General features: G+C 38.7%; 1 pseudogene; it reads right to left on the bottom strand.

Annotated features, from left to right (window-relative positions):
• Nucleotides 1–6,448: 6,448 nt before the first annotated feature.
• Nucleotides 6,449–6,546, bottom strand: LOC120108789 (annotated as a pseudogene).
• Between the last annotated feature and the right edge of the window lie 413 nt (nt 6,547–6,959).

The following is a 6,959-nucleotide window of genomic DNA, read 5'->3' on the forward strand; positions in this document are numbered from 1 at the left end:
AGGAAATAGGAAGATCAGTAAAGCACATCATGGACCGTACCATATCTAATAAAGTACGATTCCTCCGTTCAGCTACACCATTTAATTGTGGCGTATACGGAGGTGTCCATTCAGAGAGAATGCCCTTTTCTTTAAGATGATTTAAAAACTCACTGGAAAGGTATTCACCTCCTCGATCAGATCGAAGGATTTTAATACACTTTCCGGTTTGTTTTTCAACCATACTTTGATACTCTTTAAACTTATCAAAAGCTTCGGATTTATGTTTCATAAGATACACATATCCGAACCTTGATAAATCATCAGTGAATGTGATGAAGTAAGAGTATCCACCTCTAGCTGGAGTTGTCATAGGACCACATACATCTGTGTGTATAAGTCCTAATAACTCACTTGCCCTTTCTCCATGTCCAGTGAATGGAGACTTAGTCATTTTACCCATAAGACAAGATTCACAAGTTCCTAATGATTCATAATCATAAGGATCAAAGAACTCTTCTTTGTATAACTTGTTGATTCTTGATTCACTTATGTGACCAATTCGGCAATGCCAAAGAAGGGTGTTATTTACTTCCTCTCTCTTTCTTTTATTGCTTTTATTAATATGAAAGACATAGTCATTAAGTAATAAAACAAGAAGACCATTTTCCATAATGCCATTGCAAAGATGCTTATTAGAAAAATAAATGGAGCAACCATTGCCCTTTCCATTAATTTCAAATCCTTTCTTTAGCAACAAAGGAATGGAAATTACATTTCTAATAATTTTGGACATATAATAACAATCTTCTAATTGTAGGAGCTCTCCCGAAGGCAACTCCAAGTTGTAGGTTCCAACAGCTTCAGCCTGGATGGACTCTCCTCCAGCGCCATATAGCTCGAAGTCACCTTTCTTCAAAATTTTAATTTTCTGTAGTCCATGCAAAGATTTGCAAATGTGAAAACCACAGCCGGTATCCAATATCCATGAATTTGAATTTGAAGAACTTAATGACAAGTTGGCATGTAACATAAACATACCTTTTGATGCAACTCTTGCATCGGTCTTCATACTTGCAAGAAAACTCTTGCAATTCCTTTTCCAGTGGCCAGCTTTGCCGCAATGAAAACAGGTACTTGATCCGGAGTTTTTCTTTCCTTTTTTCTTTTTGATGCTACTCTTGGGGTTCAATCGTTTCTTAGAACCCTTTTTTCCCGATTTCCTTTTAGAAGTGCCATCTATAAGAAGGAGTGGACCTTTATCCTTCTTAATATGGCCTTCAGCTGTTTTGAGCATATTTAACAGCTCGGGCAGGGAGGTGTTCAGCTTGTTCATGTGAAAGTTCACAACAAACTGAGAGAATGAATCGGGCAGTGATTGCAGGATCAAATCCTGACTGAGCTCACTATCCATAGCAAAACCTAATTGACTTAATCTAGTGATTAAGTCTATAACCATAAGAACATGGTTTTGCACTGGAGTTCCTTCATTCATTCTAGCACGGAACAACTGCTTAGATATCTCATACCTAGCAGTCCTGCTTTGTTCTCCATACAACTCTTTTAAATTGAGAAGTATGGATTGAGTGTCCATGCCTTCATGTTGCCTCTGTAATTCATTGCTCATAGAGGCAAGTATGATACATTTGACAGTTAAACTGTCATTTTTCCACATCTTATGTGTGGCAACCTCCTCTTCTGTAGCATCATCCCCTAGATCTCCAAGATCAGGGGTTTCAAGTATATAGAAAATTTTCTCCTGAGTGAGTACTATCTTTAAATTCCTCAACCAGTCCACATAGTTTGGTCCGGTCAACTTGTTGGCATCTAAGATGCCTCTTAGTGAAAGTGAAGAAGCCATTTAATAATTCTACATATGCAAGAACATAACTAATATAAGCAGACCAATCATGATGACATGTTTGCAACTAGATAAGGACTTTAATCTAATTTGTATCCTACTATTTTTATCGAATATCATAGCCCTCTCCTATGATAAACGTGAAAATATAATTTTTCTTAGTAGGGTTGAGATCCTAATTCATCATAAAAAGCCTTGTGGTTACACAACAAACCTTTATGAGTTCAAAGGTAGAAAACCCTTTCCGATTGCATCTCATGCAATTCTCAACTTTATCTTGTCCTCTTAAAATACTTATTGCCTTGTGTTAGCACAACAAACAATAATATTTTAGTTAAGTCAAACCCTTCATTTCCATATAGTCATATTCGAATAATATTGCCCTTGTGGTTGCACAACAAGGCAATATATTAAAATATGCCATAAGCATCTTAATGCACCAAGACAGTATAACATCAGTCCCCATTGCAAGTTTTGTGTTAGCACAACAAACTAGCATGGATCTTGACATAATAATATCGAGGCATGAAGGAAGGCTATCAATAGTATTATATCAATATTAAGCTTATCCATAATAGACAATCAAATAATTGGCCAGGTAAGAAGGTGGGAGGCTCCCCTTACTCAGAGAGTAAGGTCCTAATTAAGTAACCACCTTTAGTGCTTTCCTTAGACACCAATTAGATTAATTGTTCTAGAATGGGTTAGCTCAAAATTTTTTCAACACTATGACTTAATATAATTTTTATTGAGGGCTTACTAGTCTCTAGCACATTCTTTAATTGTAACATATATTTAACATATCTAAAATAAGCTATTATGCATCATAGCTATCTCATAGTATGTATAAATCATAAGCAATTAATTAACATGCTTCAACATATCTTCATATGGAAAATTTCATATCATGACATTTTATTACATATCATATCATATATGAATCATATATTTCAGCATTTCATTAAGCATATGACATTACTATCTCATAGTAAATTAATAATCATACATCATGCATTATTATTTGATTGAACCAATTAAGGATGGCTCTGATACCACTGAAGGGTTCTAGCATGTCATAATGGGCAGCGGAAGCTAGGAATTTTAAAATTTTCTTAATAAAGTCCCTATGCATGAAACCCTTTTAAGCCTAGATCACCTTAATGATTACAATCAAATAATATAAAATAAATACAGAATTAGTAGAATACCTCAAACGCTAATCCAAAGTGTACAATCTCTACGAGGCGTCCAAGTGTCCGCCCTCCAGTGGTGATCCACACGAAAACTTGATCAAGACTTTAGCTCCAAAGACTTTTGATCCTTAATGCAGAATTCTTCTAAAGAACTCTAACGGCTTGCTTTCCTTCCTTTCTATTTTTCTTTAGCCTTCTAAAATCACTTCTAATCCTTTTGTCCTAATGAAGACCACCTTGTCTTGGCTTAGGACACACTAGAAGCAATGTTAGAAAGAAAGAAACTAATGTAAGAAAGAAGGGATATGAGAGAGAGAGAGTTGGAATGATTTCCGATGATTTGAAAACACCGGGAGCATTCCCTATTTATAGATGGCGTACGGATGCATTGTAGCCATCCATTCATGCATGAAGAGGGGCGTGAGATCAAGGGATGTGTCATTTGATGAGAGGGCATATCAGAAGTAGTTAGGATAAGATGAAGTGCTTATGATATGGCGCTTCATCCTTATCCATTCCCTAAGCATCTCTTCATGAAATCCACCGTACTCATGCCTCTCTTCATTTCTTCTCACGCATGAAAAATAGGGAGCATTCTCAACCATTGATCAAGGCTAGATGATGATCCAAAGGCCCTGATGAGAGCACAAAAGTGCGATCTACACATCACTCAAATTAGTATTATTGCTAACAAATGATGATAGAAATGCTGTATTAATATTATATTTTTGTGGGGTGCAGGTGATCGTAAATCAAAGTTAAAATACGCATTGGGTCCAAAAAGATGCAGTTAACTGAATGGTTCAACCCTAGTTGCACACTAGAAGGAACCTAAGTTCAGCCAGCCAGTTCACTGCAACCAATTCCCAGAAGCCCGTGCATCTCAGCCCGATGGAGCCCACCGTGAGTGATCCACAGCATCCAAAGCCATGCTATCAGCTCCCTCATCCGTCCGCATCCTAGGATCTATGATCTAATCTCCCACGAACAGAGCTCCCAAGCACCCCGTGTCCGTGCAATTCCCAGCTGTCCGTGAAGCATCCTCCCACGCGTCCCAGCTCCAGCTCCCATCCGAGTCCAAAGCCACGCATCCCATGCTTCCGAATTGGCTCTTCAAATGCCCTGCCACCAGCTCTACCGTGATCCCAGGACCCGTGAATCTTCCGCGTATTTCTCACATTCCTCGCATCCATCTGAGTCCCGGCCGTTCGTGAAGCCTTCCAGCGTCCGTGAAGCATCCTCCCACGCGTTCCAGCTCCAGCTTCGGTTCACAGCGCCTCCCAGCTTCGTGTTCGTGCGATCGAATCCCTCATCCAGCATCCGAGATCAATCCAAGCATCCAGTTTCTCCTAGATTCGGCCTCATCCGCGAATCTCCCATCGCGTCCGCGTGCGAACCTTCCGCGTCCCAGCTTCCGTGATCTAAGCGCCAGCGTCCCAGCTCATCATCCCGCGAGCTTCCCGCATCCTAGTGTCCAACGCCCTGCGATCATTCCGTGCGTATCATCCGAATCTCATGGCGCCTCTCAGCATCCCGCATTCACAGCCTCATCCAGCCGTCCGCGTCCAGCATTTTCGCCCGAGGATGCATCTCGTCCGGCCATCTCCACCGCGTGCGAGAAAGGTGGAGGAGCAGGGCTGGTTATCTTGGCCATTCGGGGAGAAACGGGGGATAGTTCATTCGGAAACAGAGCCTCATTCTTTCCCATTCGGCAGGAAAACAGAGGAGCCCTCTGTCAAAAAAAAAAAAGAAAGGGAAACAGGGCCTCCCCTGTTTCCGAAAAAGAAAAAGAAAAAGAAAAAAATGAAAGGGGGATTAATGTTTTCAATGAGTGGCTGATTTATTAGGGAGGGAGATGGAGGAACCTTTGATGTATTTCTCTTTGAAGTAAACTCTAAACTTTTGCCTTCAATGAATCATATTTACTGATATGTTTTTGATCCATGCATAGTTATTTCGTAGATAGCTCTTTAATGGATTATGATTATTGATATATGGATTGCTTTAGTATTTGATTCATCGTAGACGTAGAAAGCACGATGAATGCTTAGAAATTGAGTTCATATGTTCATGAAATATATACCATGATTAGATCTATCCTACCATTCATTTTTAATCAAAAACCATAGAGTTTATTTCTTGGATGCAATATCATCAAGGGGGATTCTAGATCCCTACCATCTTTATTTTATTGAACTTTGTTTAGTTGCATATCATCTTTGTTTTTAATTTCTGAAAATCAAAACATCATCTTAATCCACGAATTTATTGAATTAATTAATCTAAAATTATATTAAATAATCTAATATATATTTCGTTCCCTGAGGATTCGACCTCGGACTCCCGAGATTTTACTACTTGTGCGATTCTCCTGCACTTGGGAGAACAATTTTATTTTTGCATCAAGTTTTTGGCGCCGTTGCCGGGAAACGGCTGATTTATTAGTATAATTTTAGATTTAATCAGTATCTTATTATTTAGTCTTTTTCTTTCAAAAAAAAAAAATTCTGCTGTTTTTATTTCCTGCACAGTCTGCATCAAACTCTGATATCTGAGTAATCCACCGTCTGATTGCACTCAAATTTCGTCGGCTGCTGTAGGACACATGTTTCTTTCATCTGAACGGTCTGATTGATATTCTGATACGCATTAAATTTTATGACCATTAAATTAATATAAACTTTGCTGCTGTCTGCTTTGAATTTTCTGTGTTTAATTTTTTTGTTTAGAATCAGAATTTTATTATCATCATATCTCATTAACCCTTGTTGCTACTTGAAAATTGATAAGAACTTTAAGAAAAGATCAAGGGTAATCATTAAAAAAAATAAATAAATAAAAAAAACAAAAAAAACAAACAAATAAATAAACTCTGAAATTTTGTATGCTAGGTTGGAATAGGGACAACACTGGACGTCTGAGTCGACAACCTTTTGACAATTCCTTAGGACACATCCTTGAAATTCCTTCGCAGTATCTCACACCTTGTGAGATGGCAAATTTTCCTGATGATGTAGGAAGTCACCATGGTGATGAAGGTAGACCCCCAGTTATGACACTTCGACAATACTTACATCCCACTAGGACTAGTCAACCTTCATGCATGATTATTCCTGAAAATGTAGGACACTTTGAAATCAAACCAGGAGTAATTCAATTGCTGCCAAAGTATCATGGAATGGAATCCGAGAACCCTTATCTTCATCTTAAGGATTTTGAGGAAATTAGTATCACATTTAGAGTGCCAAATGTATCAGAAGATGTCCTTAAATTAACCTTGTTTCCTTTTTCCTTGAAGGATAAAGCCAAAACATGGCTGAACTCCTTGAGACCAAGATCGTTAGGAACATGGCATGATATGCAAAGAGAATTCTTGAAAAAATTCTTTCCCGCACAAAGGACTAACTTTTTGAAAAGGCACATTAGTAATTTCCAGCAAAAAGACCATGAAACATTTTATGAATGCTGGGAGAGATTTAAAGATTTGCTTCTCTCTTGTCCTCATCATGGGTTTGAAACATGGAGAACCATTAGTTTCTTTTACGAAGGGTTGTCTCCACAGTTGAAACAATTTATAGAGACTATGTGCAATGGTCTATTTCTGGAAAAGCAACCCGATGAGGCATGGGACTATTTAGACTCTCTCGCAGAGACTGCACAATTATGGGATACAGGGGATAGAGTGAATAAACCTTTGCCTAAGACTACTAGCATTCCACACGGGGGCCTTTACAACCTTAATACTCAGGATGATATTCAAGCTAAAATGGCAGCCCTTACTAGGAAGGTAGAGGAAATTGAACTTAGAAGGACTGAACCCGTCAAGACCGTAGAACATAACAGCGAGTGTTGTAGGATTTGCGAGATGCCTGGCCATCTCATCACTGATTGCCCCACAATACCCGCATTCAAGGAAGTCTTGCACG

The sequence above is a fragment of the Phoenix dactylifera genome, unplaced genomic scaffold (genome assembly GCF_009389715.1).
Source record: "Phoenix dactylifera cultivar Barhee BC4 unplaced genomic scaffold, palm_55x_up_171113_PBpolish2nd_filt_p 001557F, whole genome shotgun sequence".
Taxonomy (NCBI): Eukaryota; Viridiplantae; Streptophyta; class Magnoliopsida; order Arecales; family Arecaceae; genus Phoenix; species Phoenix dactylifera.